At 46.6% G+C, this 18,580-nt stretch overlaps 1 non-coding gene across 1 annotated transcript; it reads right to left on the minus strand.

Annotated features, from left to right (window-relative positions):
• Positions 1–18,269: 18,269 nt before the first annotated feature.
• On the minus strand, positions 18,270–18,343 carry Trnat-cgu (transfer RNA threonine (anticodon CGU)). Its single transcript has one exon. It is a non-coding gene; the product is annotated as a tRNA-Thr (tRNA).
• Positions 18,344–18,580: the final 237 nt, after the last annotated feature.

Below are 18,580 nucleotides of genomic sequence, written 5' to 3' on the forward strand. Positions count from 1 at the left end.
CGGTCAGTCTACTGTACCGAGAGAATATGGCACCTACAATTTGAGCCAGCAGTGGAGGCCCCTGGAGGAAGTGACTAACAAGCTGTAGCCCGGCGTTGGACTTTGTATGGTACTCGGGCCACATTTGTTTGTCGTCAGCGTAGGTGGTCCAAGTGGTCACTATGGGTGACTCGATCAGTTTCTGGAGAGACACGATCGAGGCTTGTCTTTTGTCTGCCTAGGGTCTAGACCTAGGAGTCTTACTGAAACGATATGGAGCGATACCGGCGGACAATATTCAGGACAAACGGTAATCCTGTGGACAGCAACCTGAATGATCCGGTGCTGTATTCCTTGGTCACGCCTCCAACACTGCAGTGAAGTTGTGGAACAACTTAAGCAGATTACGAAGAGCACAGGTAGTGAGCTTTTGGATTTAATGTTCGTGTCTTAATGACGTAGGGTTCTAATCGAGGCACAGCATCATGTATAGCTGGGTCATGCTACCAGATATAATTCACTCTACAATGGAAATTTTCGAGAATTCTGTTTCGGTTCGTTTGTGGACTGCACGTCAGGCATAACATGCACTCCGTCTTCGGGCCACAAGTGGCTCATCGGGATCATCCGACCGCCGTGTCATCCTTAGATGAGGATGCGAATAGGAGGGGCATGTGGTCAGCACACCGCTCTCCCGGTCGTTATGATGATTTTCTTTGACTGGAGCCGCTACTATTCGGTCGGGAAGCTCCTCGATTGGTATCACGAGGCTGAGTGCACCGTGAAAAATGGCAACGGTGCATGGCGGCCCGGATGGTCACCCATCCAAGTGCCGGCCACGCCTGACAGCGCATAACTTCCGTGATCTGACGGGAACCGGTGTATCCACTGCGGCAAGGCCGTTGCCCAAGCATAACATAATGCATGTTATATCACTAACCAAGCCTGTGGAGACAGTATACGATCGGTGCGCGACTGTACAGCTAAAATTAGAGATGAAAGTCTTTTTTATAACGACAGTGCTCCTATTCTGTAAACAGTGGTTTTGAATTGTGCGATGATTTGGTTGTTATCGAACTACACTGAAAATTGTTGTAATGGCTTATGTTACTGATTTATCATATTGCGTAAATGGTTTACTGATCATTCAGATATAAACGTGGGTATCTGAGCGGTGTTGTTAGTAGTTGATGCTCTGGCGAATGGGTGTAAGTAGTAATTAGTGTGTATCTCAGATTATCTGAGTATTTTCTAGTATAAGGGCACGCTAGTGTCACGTCTGAGTGCCGAGGGGTGATATAATTCCCCATGGGACGTTGTATTTGGTTTCCCGGTCAAATTAGTTATTCTGTATTTGATATTATTATCGTAAAGAGAAATTTTTGGGTTATTGTTGGAACCCCTACCAAGATTTATTAGGTCTACAAAGAATTAATTGTTCCCTCCAGATTGGTATATGTTTCGTTTGCTGATGTTTTGCACGTTACACAAATTATTGTTACAATTAAGCCCACATCAGCACAGCCCCTAGCCCGAACCTCACTGCACCTGAATACAGGGAACCACAATCAACAAATACGATTTATAAAAGAGAAACGCCTGACATACCCTTTCCTTGTATACAGAATTTAGATGACGTAATTGCTGCCAGTTTTGACTGACCTCTCTGAAATTCTAATGGTGTGTGTACCCCAGCTTGCACACCTCATACCACTCTGGGAGATATTGTGTGTCGTCTTTGCTGTCTTAAAATTTTAAAGACTAGCGGTGTACGTAGCCTGACGACGCCCGAGGCTTACGTAATTATACACATTTTAGACAGTGAGAACACAACACAAATTAAGACTGAACCTGAGTTTTATACAATTAGTAAAGTAATTTACTAACAGTAGCTAGTCTATTTTTCTACACGACAGAATCATGCAGTCTTAACAGCGTTGATTCGTCACAGTCGCTAGCTATTGCTGGGATGCTGAAACAGGCGAGTACAAGAGTCAGGTGTGATCAGTATCTTCCTCAGTGCAAGGCTTTACTTCGCGAAACGTCTATACAACACGAAAATGTAGCAGCGCAGCGCAGGATGTTGTTGGTGGAAACATCAGAAATGCGCCACACGGTTGTGTATAGAAATCCACTGCACTGCAGAAATTCTCCCTCTTCAGACTGTAAACAGCCGCCTCGCCTGCCTTCCTGTTTGGAAGCGGTCCCATCCCCTCAAGCCGATTTCACGCCAGATACACTTGCTCGAATTTTTCTGCATTCCCAGCCCTTGCGGCGGCGCATGTAGAAAGACCGTGCGTCAAACCCTGCATTTGCCGCCGTTTGCCTTAACGGCAGCATTATCGGCAAACGACGTCACAAGCGAATTTTAAAGGTGCCACACACTACTTCGCATGCCGCCCGATAGTGTTGCCAACATGTGATACGATAAGGAAGCCGAATACACAGCCCCGTCACATGAGAGTGATCTCCTGTTAAATCCCCCAATAATCACATTTAACAGCGCTTATCGCTGCGAATCGTGAGCGAAGAGAGTAAGCGAGGTACTGGAAGGTACTATAACGTCCCATGGCCCAGATTAGGCAAACTATAAATTCTTAAATATTTTTTCACAATATTGGCCAATTATATTTCTCATATGTAAAAGAAACTCTCCTGGAAGTCAATGAATAAAGTGATTATAAAGAAAAACTATTATCTGTAATAGAAGTACACTACGCATTAACACAAGGTGGGCGCCGGTGGCGACACCTACAACGTGCTGACATGAGGAAAGTTTCCAATAGATTTCTCATACACAAACAGCAGTTGAGCGGCGTTGTCTGGCGAAACGTTGTTGTGATGCCTCGTGTAAGGAGGAGAAATGCGTACCATCACGTTTCAGACTTTGATAAAGGTCAGATTGTAGCCTATCGCGATTGCGGTTTATCGTATCGCGACAATGCTGCTCGCATTGGTCGAGATCCGATGACTGTTAGCAGAATATGGAATCGGTGGGTTCAGGAGAATGATACGGAATGCCGTGCTGGATCCCAACGGCCTCGTATCACTAGCAGTCGAGATGACAGCCATCTTATCCGTATGGCTTTAACGAATGGTGCAGCCACGTCTCGATCCCTGAGTCAACAGATGGGGACGTTTGCAAGACAACAACCATCTACACGAACACTTCGACGACCTTTGCAGCAGCATGCACTATCAGCTCGGAGACCATGGCTGCGGTTACCCTTGACGCTGCATCACAGACAAGAGCGCCTGCGATGGTGTACTCAATGATGAACCTGGGTGCACGAATGGCAAAACGTCATTTTTTTCGGATGAATCGAGGTTCTGTTTACAGCATCATGATGGTCGCATCCATGTTTGGCGACATCGTGGTGAACGCACATGGGCAGCGTCTATTCGTCATCGCCATACTGGCGTATCACCCGGCGTGATGGTATGGGGTGCCATTGGTTACACGTCTCGGTAACTTCTTGTTCGCATTGACGGCACTTTGAACAGTGGACGTTACATTTCAGATGTGTTACGACCCGTGGCTCTATCTTTCATTCGATCCCTGCGAAACCCTACATTTCAGCAGGATAATGGACGACCATATGTTGCAGGTCCTGTACAGGCTTTTCTGGATACAGATATGTTCGACTGCTGCCCTGGCCAGCACATTCTCCAGATATCTCACCAGATGGAAACGTCTGGTCAATTGTGGCCGAGCAACTGCCTCGTCACAATACGCCAGTCACTACTCTTGATGAACTGTGGTATCTTGTTGAAGCTGCATGGGCAGCTGTACCTGTACACGCCATCCAAGATCTGTTTGAATCAATGCCCAGGCGTATCAAGGCCGTTATTACGGCCAGAGGTTGTTGTTCTGGGTACTGATTTCACAGGATCTATGCACCCAAATTGCGTGAAAATGTAATCACAAGTCAGTTCTAGTATAATATATTTGTCCAATGAATACCCGTTTATCATCTTTATTTCTTCTTGGTGTAGCAATTTTAATGGCCAGTAGTGTATTAGAATTGTCTTTGTTATTTTTGGTATCGGCGTGAAACAAAATGCACCAGACTCTCTCTTGCTTGGTCTTGATAGGATAGGACGCCATTGTGCGCAGTCTACATAATAATAAGTGTACATGTTTTATTATTTGAGCAGTGAGCTCCAAATGTCTCTAAAGTTGTTAATTTTAACTGTAATCTGCACCGTATACCCCGTTTGCTTGTTTCATCATTTTTAAAAGAATTTCAGAAGCCATCGCGGCAGCAAGCTGAACATCTCTGGACGGGGACAAGTGGTCGCTATTAAGGGGCAGTTTGAAATTATCGTAATTATTATCCCGTGCTGTCCACAGGTGACGCTTGAGATCGGCGATATTATTTCTTTCATTCATGATCTATAAAATGTTCAAATGTGTGTGAAATCTTACTGGACTTAACTGCTAAGGTCATCAGTCCCTAAGGTTACACACTACTTAACCTAAATTATCCTAAGGACAAACACACACACACCAATGCTCGAGGGAGGACTCGATCCTCTGCCAGGACCAGCCGCAGTGTCCATGACTGCAGCGCCTTAGACCGCTCGGCTAATCCCGCGCGGCTCATGATCTGTAGGAAACTGACATTTTCAAAGTATTTCTTTAAAGTCAGTACCGCCATTAGACTGTTGCTTATTTGCAGTCTTACATTTACACTTACACGATCATAATTTCGGCTTCAAAGTGTCATTATCAAGTCTTTTAAGTGTTATACAGTGTCTAAGGTGGCATACTCTCGTATTTAAAATACACTATTAGACACATTGTCTAAGGGTCGATATTTCTGGTAAAGCCTACTGCTTTGCTTCATCACTGAATGTACCATCTTGACTCAATGACAGTTGGCTAGCTAACTTAGTCAGTGTATAACACTTAAAACACTTGATAATATCACTCTGAAGCCGAAATCATGATCGTGTAACTGTAAATGTAACACTGCAAATAAACAACAATCTCATGGCGGTACTGACTTCCAAGAAATTGAAACGTCCCCTTAGAAAACTTATGATTACTGTGCTGGTAAACCTCTTACGTTATTTTGATTTACAAACAGATGAGCGAAACTCTTAGTACTCAGACAGTTTTCTCTTTATTTATTTTGATCGCACTAAACTGACACACAATATTTTAGAGCAATGCAATCTGACTTTCAATAATCCCTACAAAAGAATGGCTCTGACTAACAATAAACTTTATCTTTCATGAATCACTTACCTCACAAAAATCTTCGTTACTCGACCTACTGCAATACAGCGAGCGCCAATACTGCCAAGTAAATAAAAGTTTCTAACTACTGAAGGCACTAACTACAGATAGGCATAGTTAGCAAATGAAAGATTTTGACAGAGAACAATCAATGGATTTACCTTAATAGTGTTCAGAAGTCATAATAGATATATCAGTTAGTGTTCAGAAGTCATAATATACATATCAGTTCATGACATCCAGTCTTACAAATTTCCTTTTTCTGACGGACACACGTCCAGATCGTCCGTTCTCAAAACTCTGACATCTCTCTTCCCACATCCACCACTGCTGGCGGCTCACATCCAACTGCGCAACGCTACGTGTTGTTTACATCCAACAGTCCAACACTACACAAGCGAATATTCCAACAATGAGTCCAACCAGCCACAGACTGCACACAGCACAGTCAGCGATTTTCATACAGAGCGCTAGCTGGCGTTACTAACATAATAACCTAAACAGCTTACTTACAAAATATAGTATGACTGTGGTCCCACATTACGAAAAAAATTATTTTCAAAGTACTTAACGATATGTTCAGACGATTTATGTTACGTGCGATAGGACATAGGTTTGGCCTGCGCTAAAACGTAATTAAATCACACGTAGGTCCTTACATATTGAAAATGGTGAGATACTTTTCTTGTGTATGTATGTAGCCTATAATGATTAACTGATTTTGAGCATGGATTCGCCTAAGTAATTTTAATAATCACACAGAATCCGAAACTACATTTCTGTGTCAGTAAAATATAAGAACGATCCGTGCCTACGTATGTCTTTGCAGTGGAACCAAAATAAAAATAAAATATAAATAAAATAATAAAACCCACATTCACATTCCATTCAACAACACACACATTACAGTACCCACGGGGATGTGGAGCCATGGCGACTCCAGTGCCTTGGCCAGCTCTACTATGTTTGTCAGTTGAGGATCCACAGCTTGAACTGCCCAATCGCGGTGGGAGCACAGATTCTCGACTGGATTGGAATCTGATGTGTTTGGTGGCCAGGGGAGTATCGCAAACTCGTCCCAACTACACTGAGCCGTGCTGTTTCTAGGTTTCCACCCTTTGTTGGAGGTCAGACGGTATCATTTGGTTGGCATGGTTGCGGTTGTTTGTCTTCTTCTCTTGTCGACTGGCGCCACTCGGTTTCCCAAGCGTTGCCTGTCCGATAGTGGCAGCAGCGGCGGTTATCGATTTGTGGTAACTGTTGCGTTATCTTTGGGACGACGTAGTTGTTTTTCCGGGTCGTGTGAGTGGGCCAGTTCTGTTGGGGACTCAGGAGGAGCCAGGTCTGCGCAGTGCCAGAACTCGCTGGGACTGCTGGTGGCGTGCATGGACTGCTGGATGGAAGGGCTGTGGTCACGAGGGTGCACGACCTCGTCGTAAACCGGATCCAGCAAGCTTTAAGATGAGTGCATTTCAATTCTAGTAGAGAAACCTCCACCATTGTGACTTCTCGCGACTCTCCAGTGACTTGGGTTCGTGTTGCTGCTCGTAGTGTCGCTGAGGCGAAGAGCAGCGAGTGGAGTGCTTAGGGAAAGCGGATCTGATTAGCTTTCCTCGACTTCTTATTACTATCTATTGCGTTCAGCTTTTGACAATTTGTTCAATTATCGGTATTTTTCCTGCCTGGTGGCCCCTAACGCCCCAGCTACCCAGGGTTGGTTGGTCGGTTGTTTGGGGAAGGAGACCAGACAGCGTGGTCATCGGTCTCATCGGATTAGGGAAGGATGGGGAAGGAAGTCGGCCGTGCCCTTTCAGAGGAACCATCCCGGCATTTGCCTGGAGTGATGTAGGGAAATCACGGAAAACCTAAATCAGGATGGCCGGACGCAGGATTGAACCGTCGTCCTCCCGAATGCGAGTTGAGCGTAGTTAGCCAGGAGTCAATGTACACTCCTGGAAATTGAAATAAGAACACCGTGAATTCATTGTCCCAGGAAGGGGAAACTTTATTGACACATTCCTGGGGTCAGATACATCACATGATCACACTGACAGAACCACAGGCACATAGACACAGGCAACAGAGCATGCACAATGTCGGCACTAGTACAGTGTATATCCACCTTTCGCAGCAATGCAGGCTGCTATTCTCCCATGGAGACGATCGTAGAGATGCTGGATGTAGTCCTGTGGAACGGCTTGCCATGCCATTTCCACCTGGCGCCTCAGTTGGACCAGCGTTCGTGCTGGACGTGCAGACCGCGTGAGACGACGCTTCATCCAGTCCCAAACATGCTCAATGGGGGACAGATCCGGAGATCTTGCTGGCCAGGGTAGTTGACTTACACCTTCTAGAGCACGTTGGGTGGCACGGGATACATGCGGACGTGCATTGTCCTGTTGGAACAGCAAGTTCCCTTGCCGGTCTAGGAATGGTAGAACGATGGGTTCGATGACGGTTTGGATGTACCGTGCACTATTCAGTGTCCCCTCGACGATCACCAGTGGTGTACGGCCAGTGTAGGAGATCGCTCCCCACACCATGATGCCGGGTGTTGGCCCTGTGTGCCTCGGTCGTATGCAGTCCTGATTCTGGCGCTCACCTGCACGGCGCCAAACACGCATATGACCATCATTGGCACCAAGGCAGAAGCGACTCTCATCGCTGAAGACGACACGTCTCCATTCGTCCCTCCATTCACGCCTGTCGCGACACTACTGGAGGCGGGCTGCACGATGTTGGGGCGTGAGCGGAAGACGGCCTAACGGTGTGCGGGACGGTAGCCCAGCTTCATGGAGACGGTTGCGAATGGTCCTCGCCGATACCCCAGGAGCAACAGTGTCCCTAATTTGCTGGGAAGTGGCGGTGCGGTCCCCTACGGCACTGCGTAGGATCCTACGGTCTTGGCGTGCATCCGTGCGTCGCTGCTGTCCGGTCCCAGGTCGACGGGCACGTGCACCTTCCGCCGACCACTGGCGACAACATCGATGTACTGTGGAGACCTCACGCCCCACGTGTTGAGAAATTCGGCGGTACGTCCACCCGGCCTCCCGCATGCCCACTATACGCCCTCGCTCAAAGTCCGTCAACTGCACATACGGTTCACGTCCACGCTGTCGCGGCATGCTACCAGTGTTAAAGACTGCGATGGAGCTCCGTATGCCACGGCAAACTGGCTGACACTGACGGCGGCGGTGCACAAATGCTGCGCAGCTGGCGCCATTCGACGGCCAACACCGCGGTTCCTGGTGTGTCCGCTGTGCTGTGCATGTGATCATTGCTTGTACAGCCCTCTCGCAGTGTCCGGAGCAAGTATGGTGGGTCTGACACACCGGTGTCAATGTGTTCTTTTTTCCATTTCCAGGAGTGTATATAACAACAGTGTACATTTCCTCGCCGTGCCGCTGCTGTCCGATAAGGTGTGTAGTTTTGACAGCTTTGTTGATTGAAGGTCGTTTGTGATTCTTCTACTTTGGTGGTAGTGATTCCTTTCTCGTTCTGGGCTCTCTAAGCACGGTATTCTACAGGCGTAGTGAAGTCCACCGGTTCTGGATTTGACGTGTTGTTCCATTCTTGCATTTGGTTTATTGAATGTCAGGTAGCTTCAGCATTATTATCAGTAATCATTCGTTAGACTGCCACTAGTCTGAGTTACCATCTTGTGAAAGGAATGCAAATCTTGGCTGCCTATCTCATGGCTGGCGAAAATGTTTATTGCCGGACCTTTTCAGAGATCGATTCCAGTATCACCGTCTGTGACTGGTCCTTGTGTTTTATTATTGTATTATTTATTACTGTACCCTGTAATGCCTACATTAAGGGTTATGTATGTCCAGTTAACAGTTCCGGTCGCCTTATGGAATAAATCTAGCAGTGTAACGGTTGTGTAACAAGGTTACCACATCTTATTTCACCAGTTTGGTGGTTATTTGCTTGCTCCTTTTAATTAACTTTTGCTTGTATTTGCTGTTTTACAGAAGGTTTCTAAATTTTTTATATACTTGCAATGATCTGGTCATTTGCTTTGAAAAAATAATGCGATATTTGTATTTTTGCAGTAAGCCTTAAAATCTCATTTATTGCCATTACTGGCGTCTGATACCTTCTTCTGTGTTTGCAGCCACTTACCTTTTAATATTTCAGTACGTGTAAGTTGTAACTGCAGCTAGTTCTTAGACATTTTTAATTTATTGCCATTCATGGCGTGTATGGCCTTCAGCCGTGATCACGGTGGCTTGTTTTTTTCAAAACATTATCTGTATCTGTATTTTATGGTGATCTGCTAAATTGTAACGTGCTGAAAACACTATTATTTACACAGTCGTTTATGCCTTAACTAATAAAATGTGCTATTTTTTATTTATTGTTGAGTCTGGAATTACTGTTTTAAAAATAAATGTGTGTAACTTTAAAAGGCAACCAATAGTAACAGATTACGGCCCCGTCCACAATCGTAACCGAATCCTGCCTTCCCTTGACTGCAAGGTCTCATACACTGCGAGCTGTGTGATGCGTTGCATTGTCTTACAGGTAGCTGTCAGCATGCTGCGGAAAGACAAACTGCATGTAGGAGTGGACATCGTCTGCAAGGATAGATGAAAATTTGTTCTGGTCCATTTTGGCTTCTAGCATGACGAGATCACTCAGGGTATTGCCTCTGGCCAGGAGCCTACCGACGATTTGTTCAGTGAAGCGTGAATTTATTTTCAAAGAATTTTCTTAAAAATTACGTTATTTACTAGTGATTTATCAAGAACATTAACACATGTGAGCGTAGAAGTAGTTGCCAGGGAGTACCTGATGAAATCAAAATGAACTTGCTTTTAACAAATGGGAGTCTCATTCCTAAAAGCTTTTTTTTTTTTTTTTAAGAAACAGATTTAAAATTATAAGCAGAAAGCACCCTCTATATATCAAGTTACAATTTATTCAGAGGCAGGAAGAAACAAATTTTTGAGTGTATGAGCTTTCGGGCTGAGAACCTTGCCGCTCCCTTCTGACACGGCCGTAGTCACGACCGCTCACAACAACCTCTGAATGACTACGCAGGTGCAAATCTGCAACACACCAGATTAGCTTAAAATAAAAGTTTTAACAGTTCACACAAGGACACAACCTATGCACCCCATAGGATGGAAATGGTAAGAACACTAAAATTAAAAGATTAACTTGCCACCGAAGTTGCAACTTGATTTTAACTTCTAAGAAAGGTCTTACGGTGGAAGGGTGGCAACTTTATATACTAAAATTACAATTTAAATAAATGCCCATGAAATGCAATCTTAAATAAAATTATACAAGGTTGGCCAAACATGCTCTACAGTGCACATATACCGCCTTTCAAGATGACATACAAGATAAAAGCATATTTCAGGAATTAGGCCGTTACACTTCAAGCAATAAATTCGTTAACACATCGAATCCGACAAACATGACAGAGGCTGCTATTAATGTACGGCAGATTGATAGGGAGATTACCGAACAACCCGAACCGCAGGTTGCTCTCACCCGCCCCTACTCCACCAGGGAAAAACGGACCATTCAGTTCATAAATAACCACCTTCCCGCTTGTGGGCAAACGGAGAAGAATGGTGGGACGATCCCAAAACAAAGCGGCTGGTGACCTTACCAAGAAAACAAATAGAATTTAACAAGTAAATGAAACAACGTATCACGAATCACTTAACTTCTAATTAACTGCGATTTCTGGCGAAGACCTGGCGCAGCACCCCCAAAACGCTCTCCCGAACCGTCCGCTGCTAGCCGCTTCAACGGACGCAGGAAGGCGCGCCGATCTCCCGTCTCACGGCGTCGCAGCTCGCACCGGCCAGACCGATGTCTTGGGTTGACTCCTGTTGCTCTCGTGTCGGCCGCGAAGCCACTACCCCTAGCTATACGGCGCGGCCTACTGGACCAACACCGACTCAAAGGAAGGTCTCGGCGCTTGTTAGTGACGTCACGTCAGCTAGGCACGGGGTCTGTTGCAGGCATACTCCCTGACACAGACAAATGTGAAACTATTGGCGGTAGTTGACCAACACACATTGTTCTGAGAGATTTCTGCAATCAATTAATTGTGCAATTCATTACACTTCTTAACAAATAGTGTGCTCCTGAACTTAAATTTCCACCTGTTTTAAGGATTGACATACAAAAACAACTTCATGGTCCAGTAGCAACAGAATTCGTGCTTCTTTACCTTATTTGTAAATCTGAGGAAGTTACGTTTGTACTGGGTTGCTTTTACAAGAAACTGTGAACATATTGGTGCTCTTCTTTAGGTGTCTTGGTTGACTACGGGGTGAGGAGCACTGGATGTTAATAAAATATCTTGCGATTGTAGACGTTTGGGGAGGGGGTGGGGGACAGAAGAAGAGGCAAAAGAGAGATACTTGTTTTATCAAATAAAATTTTTTATCTTATAAAGTTTCTCCTTTCCGTTGCAAGAGGGGAATATTTATCTCTCTAATGTGCATGTTTAAAAAAGTTTAAGCTCAGCAGTATTTTCGATGTATTAAGCTATTTTCTTTCCTGTTTAGAATTCCTTTCGTTGAAAACGACTGTAATCTAATGACTGGCAACAGTTGGACATTTGGACATGTAAATTAGTTCACATTTCCAGTGACGATGTCAAACGAAAATAAATAAATAAATAAAAGAAACGATTTCATTGTAAGGGGGTTGGGGTAAATTTCGAAAACAAAATGGATCAAGTAAATATAGTTACTTGAATGTAAAATTTCCGAAGCTTGCAATGGGGCAAAGCGTCTTCTCATATTGATCTACGTTTGTTTCGACAGGATTCAGTAATACAGAGATATGATCTTCATTTGTAGCTTTACGACAGTAAGAAAATCTTACATCTAAATAAAACTGCAGAATCCAAAACAGTACCAAACATTTTGTCCAAAAATAAGAGATTCATAGTGATAAGCACGCCCAGCCGTTTCTGCCTGCAACAGACCTGGCGTTCGCCGTGCCTAGCTGACGTGACGTCATGAACAAGCGCCGGGGCCTTCCTTTGAGTCGGTGTTGACTGGACTCACGTGGCGACCTAACATGCGCGGACGCTCAAGGCGGACAAGTCATCTTGTGTCTCAGTGCGCGACCGACCAACCGATCGATCCAACCGCCAATGACCGTTGATTGAGCAACTCGAGCAGACCGGCGGCCTAACGCGCAGACTCAGATGCAGGAACTAAGCCCCCGACCGGGCGAACACTTGTTCAGTTCTCTCACTGCGCCACAAATTCGGACGAGAGACAGACTAGCAAGCTGGGGACGAGAGACTGACCCCAGACTGACTCCAGGCTCACCCAGACTGGCGAGCTCATAGCGCCCCTTAAATGCACGTGAACAGGCAACCTTTCCCCTTTCCCACCAGAGAGAGACACCAAAGCTGCGTTTTCCACAGAGGCGCCACCGCTAGATACGGAGGGCGACTGCTTCACACAACGCGCTGCGGCGCGCTCTTCAAAACAGCAATTTTTACCACAGGCTCATTCAGGGTGTCTGCCTTCAGGAATTTCGCGCCACACATGCAAACGGTCGTCTGGGCCATGGTGCTTAAACGTGTATCATCTGAGATGGCCATCTATCGCATTTCAGTGTTCTTCCAGTTGCGGTATTGATGTGCATATTCCCATATTCCAGTCTTCGTCACCAGTGAACTCCAGTCATCATGGATGCTTGAACGAGGCATCTGCTGCAGAGGCCAAAACGCAGCAACATTTGCTGAGCGGCCTTGAGAAGACACTGTTGATAGTCCTTGGGGCACCTGAGCAGTCACTATCTCAAGAGCTGCGCCCATATTTGACTATACAGCGTGAAAAGTATTTGAACCGATAAACGCTTTCGGGTTGTAGGGGACATCAAAACAAATACACTCCTGGAAATTGAAATAAGAACACCGTGAATTCATTGTCCCAGGAAGGGGAAACTTTATTGACACATTCCTGGGGTCAGATACATCACATGATCACACTGACAGAACCACAGGCACATAGACACAGGCAACAGAGCATGCACAATGTCGGCACTAGTACAGTGTATATCCACCTTTCGCAGCAATGCAGGCTGCTATTCTCCCATGGAGACGATCGTAGAGATGCTGGATGTAGTCCTGTGGAACGGCTTGCCATGCCATTTCCACCTGGCGCCTCAGTTGGACCAGCGTTCGTGCTGGACGTGCAGACCGCGTGAGACGACGCTTCATCCAGTCCCAAACATGCTCAATGGGGGACAGATCCGGAGATCTTGCTGGCCAGGGTAGTTGACGTACACCTTCTAGAGCACGTTGGGTGGCACGGGATACATGCGGACGTGCATTGTCCTGTTGGAACAGCAAGTTCCCTTGCCGGTCTAGGAATGGTAGAACGATGGGTTCGATGACGGTTTGGATGTACCGTGCACTATGCAGTGTCCCCTCGACGATCACCAGTGGTGTACGGCCAGTGTAGGAGATCGCTCCCCACACCATGATGCCGGGTGTTGGCCCTGTGTACCTCGGTCGTATGCAGTCCTGATTGTGGCGCTCACCTGCACGGCGCCAAACACGCATACGACCATCATTGGCACCAAGGCAGAAGCGACTCTCATCGCTGAAGACGACACGTCTCCATTCGTCCCTCCATTCACGCCTGTCGCGACACCACTGGAGGCGGGCTGCACGATGTTGGGGCGTGAGCGGAAGACGGCCTAACGGTGTGCGGGACCGTAGCCCAGCTGCATGGAGACGGTTGCGAATGGTCCTCGCCGATACCCTAGGAGCAACAGTGTCCCTAATTTGCTGGGAAGTGGCGGTGCGGTCCCCTACGGCACTGCGTAGGATCCTACGGTCTTGGCGTGCATCCGTGCGTCGCTGCGGTCCGGTCCCAGGTCGACGGGCACGTGCACCTTCCGCCGACCACTGGCGACAACATCGATGTACTGTGGAGACCTCACGCCCCACGTGTTGAGCAATTCGGCGGTACGTCCACCAGGCCTCCCGCATGCCCACTATACGCCCTCGCTCAAAGTCCGTCAACTGCACATACGGTTCACGTCCACGCTGTCGCGGCATGCTACCAGTTAGACTGCGATGGAGCTCCGTATGCCACGGCAAACTGGCTGACACTGACGGCGGCGGTGCACAAATGCTGCGCAGCTAGCGCCATTCGACGGCCAACACCGCGGTTCCTGGTGTGTCCGCTGTGCCGTGCGTGTGGTCATTGCTTGTACAGCCCTCTCGCAGTGTCCGGAGCAAGTATGGTGGGTCTGACACACCGGTGTCAATGTGTTCTTTTTTCCATTTCCAGGAGTGTATTTTTCGTTAATGTCATTTTGCCCTATGAGATATTTAACCCGGTAGAGGAAGATTTCTTTGGCGACAAATTAATTAAACCAACAAACACTTTTCAATTTTTTTATGACCAAGAGACAACACATTAACACAACCCAATTTCAATTACAGTAGATTTTCAAAATTGCCTCCATTAACACGTAAACAAAGGTGACACCGTCGGATCATGTTCTGTCAGACACGGGCAAAAACCCCAGGAGTACCCTGAATTATTCCTGCTGCTGCTGCTACTACTATCCAGGCAACCAGACCCTCTTCTGATGCAATAGGAATTGCGCATCTCTTTCCACACAAAAAGTACAGAGGGGACATGTCTGGGGATCGAACAGGCCATGGTACATGACCACCTCTGCCAATCCACGTTTCTGGAAACCGTCGGCCCAGGAATCGACGCACACGACGACTGAAATGTGCCGGCGCCCCGTCATGTTGGAACCACATGCGTTGTCTTGTAGTGATCGGGACGTCTTCCAGCAATTATGGCAATGCTCTGGCGAGAAAATTGTAATAGTGCCTGCCATTTAATGGCCTAGGTAGCAGATATGGCCCAATTAAACAGTCCCCAACAACACCGACCCACACATTAACGAAGAACCGCACTTGATGAGCGCTAGTAACTGTGGCATGCGGGTTATCCTCACTCCAAATGTGCGAATTGTGCATGTTGAAGACTCCATCACGCCCGAACGTTGCTTCATCGGTAAACAACACAGAGGACGGAAATGTAGGATGCGTTTCACCCTGTTCCAGGTACCACTGCGAAAACTGTGCTCTGGGTGGATAATCAAATGGTTCCAGGTTGTGGACACGCTGTATGTGAAATGGACGTAACAATTGCTCTCGAAGGACTGTTCTTACATTCGTCTGATTCGTCCCCATGTTACGTACAATTGCACGAGTGCTGATTGAAGGATCCCGCTCCACATGCTGCAAGACAGCGTCCTCAAATTGCAGCGTTCTTATCGTGCGACGGCGTCCCTGTCCAGGTAATCTGCTAAATGACCCGGTCTCACGCAGACGTTGGTACACAGCAAAGGTCTTAGAAAACTGCTGCGGAAGCAAAGGGAACTTCACAGCAAACATAAACATAGCCAAAGCCTTGCAGACTAACAAAAATTACGCGAAGCGAAATGTAGTGTGAGGAGGGCTATGCGAGAGGCGTTCAATGAATTCGAAAGTAAAGTTCTATGTACTGACTTGGCAGAAAATCCTAAGAAATTTTGGTCTTATGTCAAAGCGGTAGGTGGATCAAAACAAAATGTCCAGACACTCTGTGACCAAAATGGTACTGAAACAGAGGATTACAGATTAAAGGCCGAAATACTAAATGTCTTTTTCCAAAGTTGTTTCACAGAGGAAGATTGCACTGTAGTTCCTTCTCTAGATTGTCGCACAGATGACAAAATGGTAGATATCGAAATAGACGACAGAGGGATAGAGAAAAAATTAAAATCGCTCAAAAGAGGAAAGGCCTCTGGACCTGATGGGATACCAGTTCAATTTTACACAGAGTACGCGAAGGAACTTGCCCCCCTTCTTGCAGCGGTGTACCGTAGGTCTCTAGAAGAGCGTAGCGTTCCAAAGGATTGGAAAAGGGCACAGGTCATCCCCGTTTTCAAGAAGGGACGTCGAGCAGATGTACAGAACTATAGACCTATATCTCTAACGTCGATCAGTTGTAGAATTTTGGAACACGTATTGTGTTCGAGTATAATGACTTTTCTGGAGACTAGAAATCTACTCTGTAGGAATCAGCATGGGTTTCGAAAAAGACGGTCATGTGAAACCCAGCTCGCGGTATTCGTCCACGAGACTCAGAGGGCCATAGATACGGGTTCACAGGTAGATGCCGTGTTTCTTGACTTCCGCAAGGCGTTCGATACAGTTCCCCACAGTCGTTTAATGTACAAAGTAAGAGTATATGGACTATCAGACCAATTGTGTGATTGGATTGAGGAGTTCCTAGATAACAGGACGCAGCATGTCATTCTCAATGGAGAGAAGTCTTCCGAAGTAAGAGTGATTTCAGGTGATCCGCAGGGGAGTGTCATAGGACCGTTGCTATTCACAATATACATAAATGACCTTGTGGATGACATCGGAAGTTCACTGAGGCTTTTTGCGGATGATGCTGTGGTGTATCGAGAGGTTGTAACAATGGAAAATTGTACTGAAATCAGGAGTATCTGCAGCGAATTGACGCATGGTGCAGGGAATGGCAATTGAATCTCAATGTAGACAAGTGTAATGTGCTGCGAATACACAGAAAGATAGATCCTTTATCATTTAGCTACAAAGTAGCAGGTCAGCAACTGGAAGCAGTTAATACCATAAATTATCTGGGAGTACGCATTAGGAGTGATTTAAAATGGAACGATCATATAATGTTGATCGTCGGTAAAGCAGATGCCAGACTGAGATTCATTGGAAGAATCCTAAGGAAATGCAATCCGAAAACAAAGGAAGTAGGTTACAGTACGCTTGTTCGCCCACTGCTTGAATACTGCTCAGCAGTGTGGGATCCGTACCAGATAGGGTTGATAGAAGATATAGAGAAGATCCAACGGAGAGCAGCGCGCTTCGTTACAGGATCATTTACTAATCGCGAAAGCTTACGGAGATGATAGATAAACTCCAGTGGAAGACTGCAGGAGAGACGCTCAGTAGCTCGGTACGGGCTTTTGTCAAAGTTTCGAGAACATACCTTCACCGAAGAGTCAAGCAGTATATTGCTCCCTCCTACGTATATCTCGCGAAGAGGCCATGAGGATAAAATCAGAGAGATTAGAGCCCACACAGAGGCATACCGACAATCCTTCTTTCCACGAACAATACGAGAATGGAATAGAAGGGAGAACCGATAGAGGTACTCAAGGTACCCTCCGCCACACACCGTCAGGTGGCTTGCGGAGTATGGATGTAGATGTAGATGATGCGGGATACGGCGATTAGGATATTGTTGTTGATAAACCCGCTGTGCAGTTCATCTGTTGCGGTGCGCTACGTAGTAAGCATCAATCATAACAGTGTATTCACTCCAGATGTATCGCTCCATTAGTAAACAGAGACAATGCACTACTACATTGGTGGACAGCAGTTGCCTACAACTGAAGAGTGTAATACGCCCTCTAACAACTGAAGAGCGTAATACGGCCTCTGGCCTCTACCGGTTTAAATAATCCTCATAGGAAAAAATGACATTAGGGAAAAATGTTTGTTTTGATGTCCCCTACAACCTCTCAAAATTTGTCGGTTTCAATACTTTTCACCTTGTATACATCTCTGCAGCTGTCGCTCACCACTGCCATCTATGGCCTGTGGTGCACCAAAGTTGCCTCGACGCCGGTTTTGGATAGCGTCATTTTGCCGTGCACGGTATACTTGAATCACGTACCATTGCGTACAGTTTACAATGATTGCAGTTTTGGAAATACTTCCAGCCTTGGCCTGGAAGCCAGTGATCACGCCGTTCTGGACGTCAGATAACTTGCTCCGTTTCCATATTACAACAGATGCATATCCCCCCCCCCCCCCAATCACCACTCACCCGACGCAATTCATACTCTCCACTGTTGGTGCTGCCACCTGCCTTTTGTAAGCAGTTATTGCCCGTTGACGTCGAACATAAGCGATATTACAATGAAATGAACACCCTTAGCTGCTTACAGGCGTTGACATACGTCAACGGGGACAGATGAAAATGTGTGCCCCGACCGGGAGTCGAACCCGGGATCTCCTGCTCACGTGGCAGACGCTCTATCCATCTGAGCCACCGAGGACACAGCGGATAGCGCGACTGCAGGGATTTATCTCTGGCACGCCTCCCGCGAAACCCACATTCACAACGTATTGTCCCGCACTACATTCGTAGTGCCCCCGCCCATTATACTCATTACTCGCGGCGCGTTGCTGATTCCCGTAAGAGTTCGGGCACTGTTTGTGCATTCGCACAGAAGAAGAAGATGGTCAAGTGGCCGGTGAGCCTTAACTTCATATATGCTAAGATGGTATCTGTT

Source organism: Schistocerca serialis, chromosome 10, assembly GCF_023864345.2.
Source record: "Schistocerca serialis cubense isolate TAMUIC-IGC-003099 chromosome 10, iqSchSeri2.2, whole genome shotgun sequence".
Lineage (NCBI taxonomy): Eukaryota > Metazoa > Arthropoda > Insecta > Orthoptera > Acrididae > Schistocerca > Schistocerca serialis.